Source organism: Amblyomma maculatum, chromosome 11 (genome assembly GCF_055883805.1).
Source record: "Amblyomma maculatum isolate TAMU_Amacu chromosome 11, ASM5588380v1, whole genome shotgun sequence".
In the NCBI taxonomy this organism is placed as follows: Eukaryota; Metazoa; Arthropoda; class Arachnida; order Ixodida; family Ixodidae; genus Amblyomma; species Amblyomma maculatum.
Window position 1 is genome coordinate 39,642,177 of NC_139354.1, and position 21,291 is coordinate 39,663,467.

At 42.7% G+C, this 21,291-nt stretch overlaps 1 pseudogene; it reads right to left on the bottom strand.

Annotated features, from left to right (window-relative positions):
• Positions 1–1,018: 1,018 nt before the first annotated feature.
• On the bottom strand, positions 1,019–20,152 carry LOC146173597 (lipase member K-like; annotated as a pseudogene).
• Between the last annotated feature and the right edge of the window lie 1,139 nt (positions 20,153–21,291).

Genomic DNA, 21,291 nt, shown 5'->3' on the forward strand with positions numbered 1-21,291 from the left:
CTGAGCATGTCTGAAAGGATATCCAACGCACGAAGGAGTGAGTTCACTACTCGCTGAATGACGGCCACTCCTGCTGACGCACACTGGTCCAATGCCTGGAGTTGTAGCGGTGTCGCGGGTGTTCAAGCTGCCGAACACTCTAAACCTGCTCATCGCCAAGGCAAAGTTCCGCAGTTCGCCTTATTTTACTCGGTTGTGAATCCGAATGTATGGTGGCTTTATTGAGGGAACCCGCCACGTGGGATTCAATCCTGGCTGCGGCCGCCGCTTTTCGATGGAGACAAAAAGCAAGGCGCCCGTGTGCCGTACGATGTCCGTGCATAATAAAAAACTCTATGTGGTTAAAATTTCGGAAACTCTTCACTACAACGTCTCTCATAGCCTGAGTCGATTTGAGACGTTAAACTTCATAAACTAAACAAAATAAAGAAAGCCTGCTTTCTTGAAGGCATTCTGAAAGACTTTCGCGGAATTACCTTAATTAGAATCAGAGATTTACTGCATGGGTGCACCCAGCCTTGAGCACTGCCCTCTCCTTGCAATCTCACCACGTGGTACAATGCAAACGTCCCAATGTCAATGTGAGAATGTAAAACCATACTTGAGCACGTCCCACTACTCAGAGAGAAGTCATTCATCTTGAGTTACTAAACTAGCAACACATGGATTTGGATCATGCCGGCGGAATGCAGTCGTTTTTTCTTCTTTTTCTGATTAGTATTGCAGATTACTGTATTGATTCGCATCGATCAGTAAGTACAAAATAATCTCCTATGCTTTCGTTTGCGTCTGTGGCTGTTCTTTATCGTCTTACGTAACAGTAGCTATAAAATCGCCAGTACTATGGTACTGCGGCAAGATCTGCCACCGCTGGCATTCTGAGCTCACCTCTAACCTCATAGAAAGATACAACAAAGGAAACACCTAATTGACAAGTGCAAAGGATTTATATTTGCATATTATTTTTACTACAAACTCAAGGTCCAATTCTTCTAGCTACAGTGATATGTTGTCGTCTTCATGCCCCGTCGGAACTGTAATTTGGCACAAGGTCAATCATGTCCCGGTGTAGAATATCTGTGGCGTTGATGCCGAATAAGAAGTCCAGGTGACCGAAATCGGGATCTGGGACAACGTATCGACGCACGAGCACTCTTTGAAGTCGTTTACAGTAGTCTTCGACGTCTTAAGGATCCGCGAGGATGTCAGCAAGGCCTTGATAAACTGCGACTGGTGCATGAATCTTCTCCAGGGGATAAGCGGGTGGCGTGGCCTGAAAAGAAGTCGCTTTAGCGATTTTTTTTAAACAAGGGAAGCTGTCACTGTAGTTACAGAGCCCGAGCTAAGGATGTATGCTTGCTACTATTACTTAGTGGAAATAGCACAAGACAGGTTAAAATACACTGCCAATGTTCAATTTCCGTGTGGTTCTCCGTTCGCGTACACGGTGTCTCTGATGGTGTAGTTAACATACACTTATAATGTGCCTCTAGTATATCACATTATCTTACTGGCATACAGTTCGATGCTATTAAGTCATCGGTCGTAGGCGACCACCCTATATAGATATAAAATTCTGGTTTGACGAAACCTTATGAATATGCCTGCGTAGCGTAGTATTAGCTTGCCTGACTCGATATCCAGGAGTTCAAGAAGCCTGATTCCCATTCCTATTCCCACAGCTGATGGAGAACCGCAGTCGGCAATTTATCCCAACCGTGTTATATTGTCTCGTGCAATAGAACAAAGCACCAAGGAATCAGTGTTCGGCCGTGCAACTTGCGAACTATCACCTGCCACAGTAATGCCCGTGATATTTTATCTCACAGTGCCAGATTTTGTGCACAACGGGACATTTAACTGTATCGCCTTACCCACAGTTTACATTTCTGGTTCTCGATTCATTAGTTCGCCTTGCTCTCTTCTCCGCCCTTATGAGATATTCTTTAGAACTGCTATCTCAGAAAGGCGAAGGTACGGTGTTTATTCCCTGGACTAGTAAGGGTTCCTCTTCGATTGCGAAGCCTCAGTAAAAGGTGTAGCCGAATGGCGGTGCTTAGGTTATTTTTATGCAGTTGATACCTCCTTAATCTTTGCACTTCTTGTTGCATGGCCATCGTTAATCGTCCTTCCTTATTTAACTCGGCGCCGATTTTTATTGCAACAGTATACAAACCAATAGAATTTAAAAGACGTCTGGCTATGGATGCTTATAGCATACACAATAAGTGCTGCTTATAATTTGTAAAACAAATAATAATAGACTCAAAATATCTGCCAATCTTGTGAATTTGGAAGGGCATTATACGTATACTTACAATGGGCAAAGTTACTAAGAGCAATCCAGCCCTTATCGTTACTTGCTTAAGAATGGACGCTGTAACAAAACAAATATGTCCACAAACTGCCCCATTTTGCCAAAAAAAATTATTCGACAGCTTGCGTCTGCCGCCTGTTATACTTTCAATCAGTTATTCGTGCGGGAGCTTTGGATGAATGGGCGGGTATACGAGTTAATTGTTTGAAAGCAATATTGTGTGTGTTTTCATATGCGAAGCCAAAACTTTATTGAAATATTAGCATAAAAAATTTCTGATCGGGTCAATGTGGCTTCTTCTCGATCCGAATTTATTTCTCACACCAAAGCTTTTCTTCTTCAGCGTTAGGAAATGCACTTCAAACAGTTGCCCCTGACAGCACACACAGCAAAAAATGGCAATGTAAGGAAACGCGACATTAGAGTTACGAAAATACTTCACGTGACAAAGTACACTTATATAATGGTTTACAATGTACAATGTACATTTGTATAATGGTTTTTTGAGTCTCTGATGTGGAAAGCGTACGCATTATCTTAAGGTAAATCATGAAGGTAATGTGGTGTTTCAGTAATTTCAAGAGATTCTAAGCACCAGAATCAATAGAAGCATTCCTCGGGTAGAGCTCTAAGCACTTCTCGCAAACCATTATGCAGCCTTTCTACTTTGATGCATTCACCCTCGTAATGACGGCTGTTTTTCATATAGGTCTGCCTCACCCGCGCCCGTCAAACCAGAACCTTCGGAGTGGGCAACATTTTGCATGTTTTCTTCACCATTAGACATCTAGAGTTCGCCTTAACAGAAAGAGCCTTGACTGTTCTACAATTGTAATTGGAATCGAAAGACTTGTGTAGATATCTTACCTGGCCGTACTTGATCATGTTTTCTACAAACCCGTAGTCGTATCGAACGAAGTTTTTTCGCCTGTATATCTGTAAGAGATGCATAAAAGCTTTAAGAAAAGCACAAACGAAAGATAGACCAAAGGAAGGCGGGAAGATTGTGATTTTAAATAAGGCGCGAACAAATGAAAGAATGATAGAGATTCAGATGAAACAAACCAACGAGCAAGCAAAATAAAACATATAGAAGGGAGGAGCTCATGAGGGATGCGGAAAGGCAAAAAGGGAAATAACGAAAGTATCAGCGTAGAACTACCATAGGACAGAAAGAATGAGTTAATTCACAAATAATAAAGACGGGTGTCAGCTGTCAAGGAAGCCAGAAGCTTTAAGACAGAACAAACCCATAGGCATCAACTTATCGGACTCATCAATGCCCAACTTAATATCATGCTCCGAGTGCCGTTATCAGTCAGGGCTCATATTTGGATCATTGTCTGACTACGGCTTTCGTCCGGACTGACATTCAAACCACGATGTGTTTTGTACATGATTCCGGACTTGCACACAACTTCATTATTATATGAGTCCTCGAGTACGCGTGCAGACTCAAATCATGATGCATGCTTCGCAGACAGCAGACGAGAATCCATGGCTGTAATGAAGGACGTCTGAGGGTACGGCGGTTTGGCGATGCATCCGGGCGACCGAACACGATAGTTGTGGAATGTCTCCCTCTCCTGCGTTCTGTGAATTTTGCACTTTTTAATATCCCCGCTGCTCTATAATAAAAGATGGTCGTGGGTCTAGTCAATCCTCCTCTCGCTTTTTGTTATTGCCTGACCTGATGAAACAGACAATACACACGCTGCTGTAGCGCCGGACTATCGTGAGATTCACCAGTGAGTATCATATCACTGGTGTAAAAATCGCAGGTAAGCAAAGCATGTACTTTGCTGCTTGTCGCACTGTTAGTAGTGATTATGGATCTCGCTTGCAGCTCATCCTGACGATCCTCCTTCAAGTATACTTACTTTATTAGTCGCCTAATCAATAATCACTAATTTGTATCTGCATTATTAATATTGCTCATGTTGATTACCCTTTAGCAATAAGCTGCCCAGTTTGGTGAAGGATCACACGAGATAGATATCTACAAACGCGTATTTGACATTGGAGTCACGTGGTCTGGTGATGTTGCAAAACCTTCTCATAGATCAGTAGATGGCCTTGTCACCTGGCATCTACCACCTACCAAAGCCAGGCCCTTGATGAATCGTGCAGACCGCTGACAACGCCGACAAAGCGAGATTTTCTGGAAAACGGAGCCTTAACCCTACCACGCTATAACGTACCATCCTGCTTAAACATAATACAACTAATAATGCAAATAATACAACAATAATAATAATAAAATACAACTAGCATGAAATACCTCGATTTTCTCAGTGAGTCCATGTAAGGCTGGCTTCAAACCTAACGGATGAGTGCAGAGGAGTGGAGAGTAGAAGAGTGAAAGGAGTTGCAAGGTGTTGTTCACTCCAAATTAACAGTGAGTTGGAGGGAGTCCGACTGACCTGGGATTCTAAATTACTTTGAATACATGATTCACTGAGCCCAAGCATGTGTGTGAGTCAAGCGTTGAGCGGACTGGAGTACTAGAGCTGTCCTGTTATAATACAATCAGGAATAATTGAATAAAGAAATGTTGGAATGAAGGGAGAAACGAAGGAGGGAGGGCGCAAATGCAAGGAACATAACGTGCACGGAAGCAGTACATGAACCGCGGGCCGCCGCCTTCGTATCCAGGAGTTCGCAAACCACTCCTTTTGTGCAGATGTTTTGGGAAGAACATAAAAGAAATTATTCGTTTAGTACAAAGTCCCAATAAGGTTGTAATTGTCATGACTATTTCTATACACTGTCTGTGGTCGAGCTCTTTTCAATACTGCCTTTGTTAGCAATAGACTCCAATCCCGCACAATCGCTATGCCTCCTTGCCCTCTGTGTATGTCCCGGAGAGAAGGATAGCGAAGCTTTGGCTTGGAGCTATTTAGGAACAATGAGTTTGCGCACTAACGCTAACCTTTCTCCGTTCTTGCACTGTACATACATAGATTTCTCGGGTACCCGGCGGCACCAGGGATCGAACCTGGTACCTCCCGAACACGAGGCGGATGCTCTACCACAAGGTCACGCTTCGGTCTAAAAAAAAGGGCCACATAATGGGCTTTTGCCACGCGAGGCGGACTTATTGTTGTCCGATGGCGGAACGGATCACTACCACATCGGCGCAACTATTTAGGCCGTGACCCCTTTTCCCAAGCATTTCACCCCAGAAGAGCCGGGCATCAGGCCGGGCGAAAGCTTGTACCCATTTAAAACCTGTGGGTACCCGGCGGCACCAGGGGTCGAACCCAGTACCTCCTGAATTCGAGGTGGATGCGTCACCTCTTTTAACCCCAAAACGTTCTTCTATATGGAGCTTATACTGAGTCTAACGACAGGTATTTCAATAAACTGTCCAGTGACAAAGTACCTCACGGACGGGCCTACATGTGCGTTCCTGCAAAAGGAAAGGCAAATGCAGTACCTTTCAAGTGCCTTACAGTTTTTTAGAAAAGTAAAGATGGAAAGAGAATTGAAATGAAGAATTAAATAAGCAGATTTGTGGCAGAACGGGTTATTTCTCGGTTAACACGGGTAATGGGGTGCAGTAAAATTGGGAATGGAATTTTGAGTCTTAGGTGTGCATGTTCTTACGCAAATGAATGGCATGTATTGTTAAACCATCGAAAGTGAGCGGCAGACTTGCATACATCAAGCTCTCCTATTTTAATTATGAATGCTGCAACTACCAGGCCCCGTTTCGATCCCCCTCCGTCTCGTGGACTCTAGCCGCAGTGCTGCTCCCAGTGCAGTCCGCGCGTCTCGCCCTCCGTTCAGTGATGTGAAAGGGCGTGCAAGCAACGAGGCGCCGTAGGACGCATGGTCTTCGACAGTCAGAAAGCCGAATCAATACAAACACTCAAATCCCTCAAAGTAGATTTTCAGTCGGAGGATGCAGGACAACCTTTGGTGCTTTTATGGTCGTAATTAAGCTAATGCTCCTAATGACTGATGCATCATTTTGAGATTGCAGAGGGAGAACAGGCGCGCTTTCGAATTTGAACATTCGGCTGGTTCTCGAAGCGAGCACATCTCCGACAAATTGCAGAGCGGTACATAGCGAACACACTGCGTTTGATTATGTACAATGCCCATGCTGGGGACGGAGCTTCTTCCCGGAACATCTATGTGCCGATTCTGCCCCCTAGTCTAAATTCCCATATACAAAACATTTTAAAATGAATCTTGGGCAGGTGTGAACCGGTTTCCATGGATTTAAAAATTGTCTTTGAAATACACTTGCCAACTTGAAAGAAAATTTTCAACAGAATGTAAAAACCATTGAAAATATTTTCCACTGACAAGAAATAATTACCTAAGCAAGCATGTACTGTATAACAACACGTCTTGGCAATATCGTTTTACCTGAGCGTAATGCACGACGTCTTGACTCGAAGAGCCCACAAGCAAGTTTGTGAGGTAAACGGGAATTCTAGTCTGGAATGAAGAAAGAATAAAATATTAATTTCCAAATACTGTTGGTCCTCCCTGGCAGTTTACAGGGTGGCTAGGATACACAGAATCAATGAAAACCGTCCCAACTTGTTTTCAAAAGTTTTGGAAGTATAACAGCTATAAAATGCCAGTAGGCAAACTTTATTCCATCCAATAACCGTTTTAGGCGCAAATGAAAATTTACAGACGTGAAGCCTTGGCACATGAGAAATAACTCGAAAAGGTGCGGATGGCAGCAAGTTCAAGCTGGAATCAAAATTGCACGAAGATTAACTCCTTTGCAAATGTTAAGTATTATAACCGGTTCAGTATCTACCTCGGCACAAGAAGACAGCTTCAGGCTGTCAGTCAACATATACTGCATGTATGACTTCGGGGAAAGAAACTACTTGCTGAACAGCAGCGATAAGGGTAGGTATGCCCCTTGGCTAAGAAAAAGCAGGTAAAAACATCCCAGGGGAATTCAGTCGACTTAACAATATTGCTCAACTGTATTTATGAAAAATATATGTTAGGAACCTACACTGAAGTAACGAAAGCCTCGTAGAGGTTGCGCAGAGGGAGCTGGCAACCTCCCGATTCGCATGGAATACTTCAACGGCAGTAGATATTCCTTTTCATCTAAGTCATCATTACATACGGTTTGCTGCTCGAGTACGCAAAGTTCAGCTACACGTGCTGAACTGTGTGACACTGACAAGCAGCAAGAGTCGGCGACATAACATTGCTGAAGATGTACAAACCAAAACTTTATACTTTACTGAATATTTGCAAATACTCCCACATCCAAGCAGCAGTCATTAAAAGTCAAGCTTTCTGTGTTTGTGCACAATTCTGTCAGGGTAATTCACACACATTTATGGTGCTTCCCAAGATTGTTGCTATGTAAGTGATAGGCATAGATGAAAAGAAAGCTATTGAACTCAACTGGTGTTCAGCTTTGTACTTTTATCTCAAGGACCCCAGATTATATTGCGAAATCGAAGGCCGCCAGCCTTCAAGGTAGGTCGTGTTTTCAAACAAAAATTAGCATTTGTAAAACGCGGCTAATGCATTGGTTGCGTCGAGTTCATGATTGGTGAGTTTGACGGTGGTCTAAGCAACAGTGACAATAGTATTGCTCTTCATTAACCTACATAAGTTCACAAGCTGAAAGTGTTCTTCCGAACCAGCCCGGAAAATCTGTGGCAGCCCTTTGATTAGCTTCTTATTTTTGCTCATTTTGCTCTGCTCGGCGGCCATTTTAAAGTGAATAATGACGTTGCTGGGGCTGTTCCTCGTATTCGTAGCACTTCCGCGTCATTTATGCTATAGTTTAAGTACGCCACCGCTTCAAAGCGTTCAAATGACTGTTTTGCCCAAACTCGTGTCATCTTTATACACTAATGTTACCGTTTTCTGACCCGAACCGGCGTTTGCTTGAAAACTTATTTTTTTAAACTGTAAAATTTGAACAAACGTCAAAGAACCTAAAAGAAAAGATTTGCAAAGGGAAAGGATATTGCTTTTACGCAATATTTCTTTGACATCAGTGAACTTTCACTGAAGTCAAAGAAATATTGCGTAAAAGCAATATCCTTTGTTTAAATAATATTTCAACCAAGTTATTTTTCACTGCATTCATTTGCAACTGAACAATGAAGTAATCTTGCCACACTTCTGCATTTAGAATTGGAGTGGTTAGTAAATCAATACCTCTGCCCACGCACCCGTTAATTCATCCGGCACAACGCTGTATTGGGGAGCAAGGCTTTCAGTTTCCTATGCAGATCATGGTTTCTTTAGTTGATATTTTGATGCTTCATCAAAGGTTGGATCTCCTTTCTCAACTTCTTTCTGAAGGAGTTCGCTGGCTATAATCTCTTTTTTAGTGAGCGTAGCGCATGTTTCGACTGAGACGCAGGCGGCATAGTCGTCAAAAGACAAATGGCTGTCTGTTCCTAGTATTTCCGACAATTCTTTGCAGACATAGGACTCACTCTAGATTCGTGTAGACAGCGATCCAGTTTGCAGCATATGGGCGTGCTCACTGCCAGCAGTTCACTACATTTGCTGACTTCAAAGTCTCCTAAGCGACTGTGCGCCTTTCGGCTGCCTGTAGCACGCTAACTGCATCAGGCTTCTGCATTCTAAAATTCGCCGGAATGAGGTGCACATGCTACTGCCGGCAATGTACTCTTGATTTTTTATGATGCCAAGATCAAGGGAGTGCAGTATTGATGTGCAATTTGGTGGCAGAAATTTAACTTTGATGTTGCTCAGACATGTGTCATGTGAATGTGCTGAGCATTTGTCCAAAATTAACGAATTTATTTCAGTCTTTTGGTCATGTCCGTCGACGCCCACAATCCGCAACGCAAACATCTCACGTGGAATCCAGGCTTTTGAATTATGAGTGTAGGCACATCGATGTGATGCAAGCCCTTTAATGCACTCAGGACTGGCCTAGCGATTGATAATTAAATACTCATCTTAGGCGTACCCTATGCTTTGCAGTAAAACAGTGCTGTGATCTTGAACTTGGAATCATTTGCACATTTGCACGCGACCTACTGAAGCATATGGTTTTCTTTGGGAGCAATCCCTAAAATACACCGGTCTCGTCCCCATTGTGCACATCATCCGGACAGTAGTCACTGATGGCCTCGAGCAATTTCTCTTCTTCCCTCGTGCTTGCAGCATCCGTGTCCATGCTGCTCGTGATTTCGTAGAGCGCCGAAAAGCGATGAAAACCAACCACAGTCTGCGTAAAACCACCGAGACCGAAAGCACTGTGCAATACTATGCCTTGAATCATGGGTCCTGAAACTAGGATTGTCGTGGATGGTAAATCCTTTCAGCCAGGTGGGAACATCATCGTCGACTTTTCGGAATTACCCAGTGCACGTTCGCGGACAGGGCGATCTGCGAACGTTTCGATGCAGCCACGATTGCTTCGCGCTGGCTCTTAACTCCTTCCCTATCGTGCCCATTGAGCATCGTTAGCCCGCTAACGATGACTTCGCGCACCAATTTCGAACCCTTCCGCTTTGCTCGCGGGCATGCTATACTATCTAGTGGATAATCGGATAACTGAAGTTTTGATTTTGATGCTGTGTACATTTTTCCCGCGAGGCGGCTATTTTTGAGCACACTCCGAACATGCGGCAGCGTCTGAGTCGCATGCGGAAATGGCGGCATCCGCGTCGACGACGCGTGCTTCGCAACGTCGCAAAGCTGGCAACTCCGCACTATCTACGATCGATTTTATCGATGACCCAAGCAGAAGCAACTGAATATGCCAATTATTGTCAGATTTCAGTTTCGACCACGATGACGACGGAAACTAGCCCAGAACACTGCCGGCTACACTCCGGCCTGCTAACAATGACTTCGTGCGCAAGTTTTGAACTTTTTACGTCACTCACGCACATGCTACGCCATCTAGCTTCTTTTTAGGCAACTGAAGCTTCGAATTGTTACCGCTTACACTTTTTCCCTCGAGGTGGCTATTTTTTAACGCGTTCGAACAAGCGGCTGCGTCGGAATCGCATGCGAGAGTGGCGGCATCCGCATTGATGATACTTGCTTAGAAAGGTCGCAAATTGACGCTTCCACACTGTCTACGACCGATTGTATCAATGACCCAAGCAGCAGTTACTTTGAAGATGCTGACTGATCGTCAGAATTCAGTTCCGACCCCGATGACGATGAAAACCATCCCAGAACATCGGCGGCCACACTTTGTTGGCCTGTTTTGCTTGCGTCTGGGACCACTCTGGATGCTTTGTTTGTGCTGTTATTGTGATTTATCTCATTCCCAAGGTGTCAACGTCATTTCAGTACGATGTTTTGCCAGCCGCATGACAGGGAGTGGCGTTCTGCCCAAGAAGGAAACCGGGCATCCATTTCGGCATGGCGCTCTGCAGTGGCCTAGGTCGTCGATTGCTCATTATGCATCAAGAAAACTATATAATACTGAACATTTATTTTTTTACAAGGAGTGGCCAGTATAATGGTCTGCATTTTTTTGTATCTCGAACATTTTTTTTTATTTTTGAAAGTTCATTTACAAGTGCTTTTATTCAAGTTTGAATTTGTTCAATTTGTTTCTAAAATTTGGTTGCGAATCTATTAACTCTTTTTTCGTGTATTGCATAAAATTTTAAACATGATAGTTTTACAGAAAAAAAAACAATCTACTGAAACCTACAGTAAGCGGCCATTTCGCCCACGATGACACTTGATTCTCAGAAGCGTCCGCAGTGTCGACATAATTGACGCTGTCCGGAGTTTAGTATACGCCAAATATCCAGTCTTCTGTTCAGAGCCAGGCGCTTTCGTTTGCCATTCATGCTACCAAGCACGCATAGACATAACTTTGTTGGAGTTAATAGGCCTAGTAGGGATGGAGCTCTGGCTATGGCTGGTTATGGCTATGGCTCGCTATATGACCATAGAGTCAATTAAGCGTTCTGTGCTCCGAGCTTATGTAGCCAATTCAGCTTAAAATAAAATATGTCCCCATTTCCTCTCGCGTTAATGGAGCGCGGTTTACGACGTATCATCATCATCAACAGCAGCAGCTGCCGGACTATACCCACTGCAGGGCGAAAGTCTCTGCCATATTCTTCTAATTCATTTGGTTATGTGCTAGCTGCATTCATTTGACCCCCTCGAACCTCTTAACCTTATCAGCCTACCTACAATTCTGCTGCCCCCTGCTATGCTTTCACTAGAACCCAATGCATAAATATACGTTTCAACTTATAAATATGCAGAAAAGTACGTGTTGTGCTTGCTTAAGGGCTCCGTATGAAGTGGCGGACATATGATCGCGCTGCAGTAAATGTTCGTAGAAATGAATGCACCCTGCATTCAATATTGTTAAACTGAGAGGGCTTGGCATAACGTTCAAAAGCTCTTCAGGGGTTTTTAATAAATTTATTACAGCTGAATATATCACTTACGTGATGTTCTTTCAAGTGACCTTCTACTGCTTTTTTCTTTTCAAGAGATATATTTTGGCTTATGGAAAATTTTTGTAAATCTTGTTTTATTCAAATGTTTATTCGCAATGGCTATTTTTGATTTTATTGAAAACATGATTTCGCCAATAAATTTAAAATAAAATATGAGAGACTTTATTGATACTCCTAATTTAAAAACGTGTCTAATGAGATTCGGTTTAATGCATTGCCAGCTACTACCTTAAACCGCATCGCCCGGGCCTTCAGAAGAAAGAACTTGCACGAGATTCCCTAGACGATAGCTGTGACCTCAGTTGTCTTATTTAAATCAACATTTATAGATTGCTTCGCTGTTACTCATCCTTGGTGCTTGGCTCTGTAAGATCAGTGTTGTGGCTTGCAGTCTACCTGACTGTAGCTACCGTTCGTGAACAATGTACAGGAAAAAAGCAAGTATGCGGAAAATACTTACACTGTTGTGCTGTTTCCAGTTTATTCCATAGATGATGTCCACTGGTAAATAGCAGGCTTCCCGAATCGGGCCGTTGCACACGCTGGCAATGAACCGTCTCTGCTCGGGGCTCTGAACTAAGAGTCCGCCGTGAGTGACCAGGTCATTTGCGGCCTGCGTGAAGTGTACCAGCGAGCGGGTTTAAAAACTATTGCTTCTTGAAATCACATTTCAGCCCGCGTTGTCTCTCCAAGGGCGCTTAATTGCGGCCTGGAAGGTGGGTTAATAAATTGGCCTCACAGTTGTCTTACTAATGGCGTGCCCTAATATGTATGGTGTGCTCAAACCAACGACATCCTACTTTGGTGTAGCTAACACATAAACTCAAATGAAATAAAAGTTCAATTTCTCTGTCAATAGTTCAGTTCAGTGAGTTAACTGTTGCATCAAATGTTTCTCGACATTCCCGAAACCAAATGCAATTTAGCAGAATAATAACTGCATGTCTGATCTTCAAGTAATACTCGAAGCTTGGATACTGTGTACGAGAGACGTGTGTTGTAACTTAGGTAATTCGTCACTGTCAGTGAGTTGATGGTGAGGCTTTTTACAAAAGTAAGTAATGATTGACCTACACTTTAGTATGGGACCACATGATGGTGGCCAATGCCGAAAAAATAAATTACACTGCTCTAGAGCTTTACACTATTTGCTACTTATTAGCACACCGTGTGATTCGCATGTTCAGTGCAATGGCAGAGACAGCTGCTTCATAAAGAGCAGACGGCGTTTAGGATTCGCTGACATGCTACTCTGCTTAGGAAAGGAAAACCGTCCTCGCACTTCTCCGCAAGCTGCAGCCTAGTCACGAATTTCAAACTGTCGGTACGCAAGCTTGTGAAAGCAACTCGTATATTTAGAAGCATGTGGTCACCTTTATTTCCTCGGCGACTGGAATTAGCCACCGGACTGGTGACGTGAAGTGCGTCAAGTTTCCAACGGGAGCATAGTTAACGAGAATGTTCACCTGCAGTAAAATTATAGACAAAAAGCACGCTGATGGCTTTGCAGGCTCTGCGACGTTTACGGTACCTCTGCCATTATTAACGTCTACTTAGAACGCCTTTTATTGTGTCATCATCAACAGCAGGGCTATACACACTGCAGGGTAAAGGTCTCTCCCATATTCCTCCAAATAGCCCGGTGCTGTGCTAACTGCATCCACTTGACCCTGACGAACTTCTTTACCTCATTAACCTACCTAACTTTCTGCCGCCCCCTGCTACGCTTTTTCCCCCTTGAAAAATAATTTTTTACCTTAGCTAAGCGACTACCGGTTGTCCTTAATAAGCACTACATGGTCTGCCCATGCCCATTTTTTCTTCTTGATTTCTGCTGAAGTATCATTAACCCGAGTTATTTCTCTCACCTGCTCTGCGCGCTTCCTATCTCTTAACGTTACATCTCCCATTTTTCGTTCCATAGCCCTCTGCGTTGTCCTAAATTTAAGTAGAACCCTTTTCGTTAGTTATCCTCCATGTTTCTTCTCCATAGGAGATTACCCTTAAGATGCAACTGTCACAGTGCCCTCTTGAGCGATACCGGTAGGCTGCTAGTCATAATGCGCAAATACTTGCCAAATGCGCCCCATCACAGTCTTAATCTCCTAGTTATTTCCCTTTCATGATCTGGATCTGCGGTTACTGCCTGCCCTAAGTATAATCGCCTACCACTTCCAGTGCTTCTGTAGCTATTGTGAGCTGCTGTTCCTTCCCGATGCCGTTGAAGATTAACTTAGTCTTCTGCCTATTGATTTTCAAACCTATACCTTTCTGCTATTCCTGTCTAGGTCGTTAATCATACTTTGCAGTTCATCCCCTGAGTAATCTATAGATAATTTCATTATCGAATCGCAGATTTGAGATATTAGATATTCTCCGTCAACCCTTATCTCTACTCCCATTACAAGTCTCTGAATACTTTCTCTAAGCAAGCTGTGAATAGTATATTTATTCAATCCTGTCTAAATCTTCTGCGAGAGCCAACGCAATGATCCCCTTTTCCAGCAACGTCTGGCGTGCACGTCGTCCAGCCTATATGGCTACTGGCATTCGCTCCGTTTTTCTTTCAAGGAAAATATTTGCATGAAAAAAAAAACGTGAAAAACAGCGGGTTTATGATTCTGGTTAACATAGACTCATGATCCCGGCAAGAACCAACCTCGAGCAAGAAGATGCAGTCATGATCACCGGCGTCTTTAAGTGCAATATAAATAATAAATAAACCACTCCCTTCTGTAATGCGATATGGTCCTGAGGGTATTTTAAATAAATAAATACGTAAATAAATAAATCTCCACAAACGAGCAAGCGTAGAATAGGGACAGTATGTAAGGATACAGATTCAAGGGCCCTGCAAGATTAGATACTGATCTTGACCTCCTATCTCAACGGCGAAGACGAGTTTACAGCGCCTGCCATATCGTGCCTACAAACATACCTTCAGTTTTCCTGAGTAACCTCGTCAAATGCTAGTTACACATAAGAACGACCATCCCATCTCTTTTTTCTTGATGCTGTGCAGTTAACCTCGTGTTAATCATGTGTTGCCAGGGACAACGCATGGACTAGGTAACCGAGCCATGTGGCCTAAATATCTGGTCGACATGTTTCTACGTCACCTACAAAATCGTACTATCGGCACCCCAGTCAACGCAACGATAAAACGTTGCAGAGTGCACTAAATATGTTAAGTGTTATTGGCGTGACGTTTAAAACGCATGCAACGCTCTAAACTGTGCGTAGGCCCAGGTTGTCTCATTTACACAGCCTCTGGTGCACTATCTCGGCTAAAATGTCACGTTATGTTACAGGTTGCTGTTCTATCGCTGTAAGGTGAAAAAGACTACGCCCTGCAAGGGCATCTTTTTCACAGCAAAAAGACCCGGAAAGAAGTATTTCATGAAATCATTCCGAATAAAACATGTTACACTTTTAAAATTGGGTCTTTCAAAACTATGGTTTGGCATGGTGTGGTATGGTACGGTATAAATTAAGCTGGTTGAAAGAGTTGAATCACAACTGGAGAGTCATCTAATTGTATTTTTAATCTCGTTGGTAAGAACCGCACTTGCCTTGTCGTTGTACTCAGGACGCATGGACAAGAAGATGAGCGCCGCCGTGGTGCCACGCGAGGTCGCAAGCATGCTAACTTTCTTGGAGCCCGTCGCGTTCATCATCCTGTTGACTACGGCTGGCAGGTCGTATCGGCCGATCTCGTCGAAACTACGCACGAGAATGTTAAATAACGTGTTTATTCACATGAAAACTGCAGACTTGCATTGTATGCGTAACCGTGCGCCTAACGTGAACATTCACTTCATATTTTACTGATAAGAACGTTAGCGGTTAGTCAACGTGAAGCAAATACCTTTGAAGAAGTAATGGACAAAAAAACTACCGATACTCTAGATTGTTGTGCCATAAGAAAAGGGGTCGCAGTTAAAAACGGGGGAAGTTGATTGACCTGAGCAAGGAAATTGAAGGCCGACACTATCTTCGAAAATTTTATATATGAAAAGGAAAAGAAAGCATAAATGTTCAGGACAAAAACAAGGAAAACTAAATTGCGAAATTAAAATAAAAAAGAAAGTAGAAAGTACGAGTGAAAAAAGAACTGTTTTATGAAAATGATGAACGCAATTGTAGATGGGGGAGGAGATATGGTTAGGCTTTAATCCAGTTGAGTAGTGTCATGGAAGAGTAAATTTCTCTTACAGAGTCACGCTGAATTCTAGCATGAGCAAGAGAAGGATGACTGAATTAAGAGATGATCCCCGCGTACATTTCAAGAGTAAAGAGCAGGTTTAGAATTGACTTTGGAGACACAGCGCAATGCTAATGTAATATTCTACTTGGATTATCTGACACAAAGGAAGAGAGAGCTCCAGACGGCTAGGTTGTATCCCCTATATGTTTAGAGATAAAGGTCGCATGCGCTAAATTTGTACTTTCTCACTGACTTGGCGGAAGTTGTAACGCACGTAGCGGACCTTTTGCTTCGAACGTTATTCATTTCCTTCAAACTAAAATGAGAAGCGAGATGCTAAAAGTACCTCCAAAATGAAAAATTCGGGAACCTCTGACAATGAACACTTCTCCTTAAATGCTGATCCTTACTGCCACAAGGTTTTAAATGAAGTGCATTCTTTCCAAAATTATATCTTGCTCATCTGTGGGGCTAAAATTTGATCATATCTTCATACAAACATATTCGCTACAATTTGACCAATCTGTCTAATTCTTTGTTCATGGCAATTATAATACCTCCGACCATGATCCTGCTTCAACCGTATCAACACGTACTGCTCCTTTACTTACCTAAGTATTTATTTGCCCAGACTTTATTTCCTTTGGATGCGATCCTTTTAAAAATGCCATCCCTAAAGCGCGTTTATTTTATCACGAGATTTATTCGTTCTTATGTCTAGCCTCTTCCTGATGTATACATCGCAAAAATACGTATGAATGACGTTTCATAACAAGATGTTGCATCCCTTCTCTCCTACCAGTTACACAGCGTTACGAGCTAATAGATAAACTGTGAACGAACCTGCATTAAGTTAGGTTCCGCCATTTTATTACAAGCAAAATTTCATCAATAAGTGCTACACTGTGCCAAAAACTCGCGTTAATTTCTGGTAGTTGCGAACGCCCCATTCAAGTCAATGGGAAGAAAAAGACGTTTGATTGGGAGCAACTTATTGTCGCATGACAGGAACTAAATTGATAAAGCTGAAGGGGTGAGGTGAATGCAGAAAAGGAAACTAAAAGGCACAGACAACTCGCCTCCAATTCCAGAATTCGGGGTCGTCCATTGACAGCCTCACGTGATAGTTTGATTGAGGCACACCCCTGGTGTTTATTAACCAGACATCGAACCCGGCGTCCGCAAGGAGAAATCCTGAAAGGAGTGGTGCTCCATTAAATGTGATTTTCATATACGAGATGGCAATAATGAATACCGCACCGGTGACACAGTTTTGAAGCAAAAAAGAAGCTAAAATTGTTTTGTTCTGTGCAATATCCGAGTGCTGTAAAGAGCCGCAGGTGGTCGCACTGATTCCAGTATCCCTAATTCGAGTCTTTAAGTCCTAGGTTGCATGCAATATATCCTGGGCATTGTAATAATTGATTTACTAGCAGACGTTAATTATCGAGCTCAACGATTCAGTTTCAATACGCCTCCGTTAACGATTCATATCGTCATACGGCACTCGACTGGCTTTTATAAGACACTACAAATATTTTTTTGTTGCGTCTGGGAAGTGCCGAGCAAACGGCCGCCACCTTAATTAACACCAGGTATAGTGGGATGGAAGCTGTTTTTAGTAATATTTACCTTCACCTTTTATTCGTGATTCTCACTCCATCCGGTTACTTGTGTAATACCAACGTACCAAATTCTACATTCGGGTGTAGAGTATGCGTACATAAGGAATTCGAACGAACTCGTCATAGCATTTCCAGCGAAACAATGATTTGTGAGTGGCTCGCCATAACCAAATAGGCAAATCTGATGATTGCATAATTTTCTGAAATGCAAAATTCAGAAACTTTGTTCAGCTTTCAGTGTGAATCCAAGATAGCTTCATTATTTCTAGACTCTATTAAACTGCTGACGTGCAAAATTATCGCAAACAAAAATGACTAAGCAATGTTGACATAAAACCAATTGGTAGTAGATAGTTTCTGAAATCCAGCGCTTACACATAAAAACTTCTTGTAAAGTTCAGCTTGTTTATTATACATGGAAACAGGAGTTTTATAAACTGTTAGGAAGTTGCTGCCATTCTTAGCAGAACTGGTTTATGTTAATAAAGCTCTAGAAGCGGGTTACCGGTTACGTAAAATTCATTCGTTTCTACCACTATCTAATATTTTAGAAGCATTGCCTTTCTGAAGGAAATCCCTTATACTTGACTCTACAACAATGTGACCTAGCGTCGTCTTTCTCACTAAAAAGTTTTGATACCATGCTTTCTCTATTTAGCATATTTTAATGCTTCAGATAAAGCAAACCTGTTGGTTGTGCATATCTTATGCCACTGAAAACGTTTCCAAGCTACCCTTACAGCGACTGAAATAATGTAAAAATAATATATAGTTCCACCTTTAATTATCTCCGTTTTCGAAAAGACGTGTGTTCACAACATGACTTTTCGAACGCAGTACGTTGTCAACTAACGTTGGCTGTCCATTTGAATAAGCGAATAATTCAAACAACAGTTCTTAATTAGGCAGAGCATTAGAGAAGACAATTAGGCATCTACGCCATTAATGTCAGAAGCAGCCCTAGAAAGATAAATATTTTAAGTGCGAAAAAGCGCAATCCTCAAGGAAGGTAGAATTATGCAAACGTGCTTCGTCACTTTTAATTCTGTGTAGAATTACTTGCACCTGCTTCGTCAGTTAAAATTCGGCACTAAGTTCGAATCTTTCTGCCTGAATAGCCAGCATAAATAGGAATAAATAAGCAGCTATTGTAATGGGATTTCTCCTTCATGCCAGCTGTACGGAACATTGATATCGCACCCATTTATGGGCTGTTGAGACAAAAAAGGTAACTGGGTCATAAAATAGATTGAAATGTAGAGCATTTGGCGTGAAAGTTGTGATTCATAAATATATATCATAATTTTCATCGTCCGTTAAGCAGCTTTTATACAATGTAACATGCGATACACCTCAACATCAAAGAAAAAAAAACATACAAAATGTCCACTATTTGCTGTTTTATTTTACAGGCTGCAGATTACTGCGCTAGGATGTTCCGGGTTGAACTCTCATTTTGATTTTCACCTGGAGCATGTACTTGGTTTCAAGGGTAAATTTTATCATTATCAACTGCTGAGAAATAGTGACGTTCTGTTCCTTTACGAAATATGTGTGATATAATATACATTTGCCATCCACTTTGCTTGAAAGTGTTAGAATGTAACGAACATTAAAGACGAAGTGCTGTTCCGATCCAGGGACCTGTGTATTAAAGCGTACATAGAACGTAAGCAAAATTGGTATACAATATACATTTAAAGGAGGTTTTCGCCCGTAAGAGGAGCGAAGTATGACGAAATTATTTCTGTTTGCAAATACCCTTAAGATCTCGATGCCCCCATAGTTGTTATTACAACTATTATTTTTTGATCGAATGCACTGTTGCTCCTCTTGTGTTCTTTTTATTCATCACTGCTTTGTCTACCTACCCGCCTTTTTAATCCTTTTCTCGTGTTTTTTTTTGTTTTGTTTATCTGCCTGTCACTTTAATGTTGTACCCTCTCCCCTACTATAATGCTGCGGTGGTGCAGGGTGTACTGAAAATAAATAAAATACTTTTGGCTTTGCTACATTATGCTCTAGACACTACCAAGCCATCCTTCACGTAAGCCTTAGGCGTGGCAGACTGGTTGTGCATGGTTTTAAAAAACAGTCCAGAGAGGCAAATGGCTCTGCCCAGAATACAAAGGCTTCGAAATATCGCTCAATAGAGGCCTTATAGTTAATGGCGCCGTCCATTTGTTCAAACAGTGTTTGTTTCAGATAATCAGTGATAAATCGCACTGTACTTGCCAGCCAAGTCGTTTCATATAAACAGGTAGGAAATGTAGGATTAACATCGACATCGTGGAAGTCGTTCGACACCATTTCTGGAATACTTGCCGTGAAGGAAGTTTTCAGCCTCGTTATTCATCTGTAGATTTAAGGACGACTTGCCTGCGCTCTGCCAAGGTTGATTGGCCACCCACGTGGCGGCGTTGCAGAATAGGCCATGGACGAGCAGAATCGGCGTCCTCTTGGTTGTGGAGGAATTTGCAGATACTCGCGGCAGTATTCTGTCCACTTCCAAGATATAGCCATCATCAGTGATATCTTTGTGCACTTCCACATTATGGCCAAAACTGCGCATTAGGCTGGCCTGTCGAAGAGTTCATCATCATCATCATCAGCCTGACTATACCCACTGCAGGGCGAAGGCCGCTCTCATATTTCTCCAATTAACCCGGTTCTGTGCTAGCTGCGTCCACTTGACCCCTGCGAACTTCTTAACCTCATCCGCCGATCTAACTTTCTGCCGCCCCCTGCTATGTATTTCCTTCCCTTGGAATCCAGTTTGTTGCCCTAGGCGACAATCGGTTATCCTCTCTTCGCACTACATGTCCTGGCCACAGCCATTTCTTCTTTTTAATAGAGAGATTTAGCTTACCGTGATCCGCGATCCGCCACCGTGGCTCTCTACCGCGCGTGGGCGGGGCGGTCAAGCTGATTGGTTCCGACGCGGCAGGTCTGTGTTGGACATCCAGTATGTGGCGCCATCTGTTGGCGTCAAGGCGGGTCTGCGCATGCGCAGTGGAACGCGCGGTGTCGGATCCCAGTAGCGGATCGCGGATCACGGTAAGCTAAAACTCTCTAATTTCCACTATAATATCAGTAACAATTCTCTGACCCACTCTGCACACTTCCTATCTCTTAATGTTACCCCTACCACTTTTTGTTCCATAGCCCTCTGCGTTGTCTTTAACTTAGGTAGAACCCTTTTAGTTAGCCTCCATGTTTCAGCCCCATAGGTAAGTACAGGTAAGATGCAACTGTCGTATACTTTCCTCTTTAGCGATACCGGTAAGCTGCTATTCATAATCTTCGAGTGCTTGCCAAATGCGCTCCATCTCAATGTTATTCTTATTGTTATTTCCTTTTAATGATCCGGATCTGCGGTTACTACCTGTCCTAAGTAGACATATTCGCCGACTACTTCCAGTGCTTCGCTACTTAAAGTAAACTGCTGTTCCTTCCCAAGCCTGTTGAACATTACCTTAGTCTTCTGCATATTGACTTTCAAGCCTACCTTTCTACTTTTCCTGTCTAGGTCATCAATATTTTCTTTGCAGTTCATCTCCTGAGTTACTTAGCAAGGCAATGTCATCAGCAAATCGCAGGTTACTGAGATATTCTCCATCTACCCTTATTCCTAACAGCTCCCATTCCAAGCCTCTGAATACTTCCTCTAAGCAAGCTGTGAATAGTACTGGGGAGATCATGTCTCTTTGC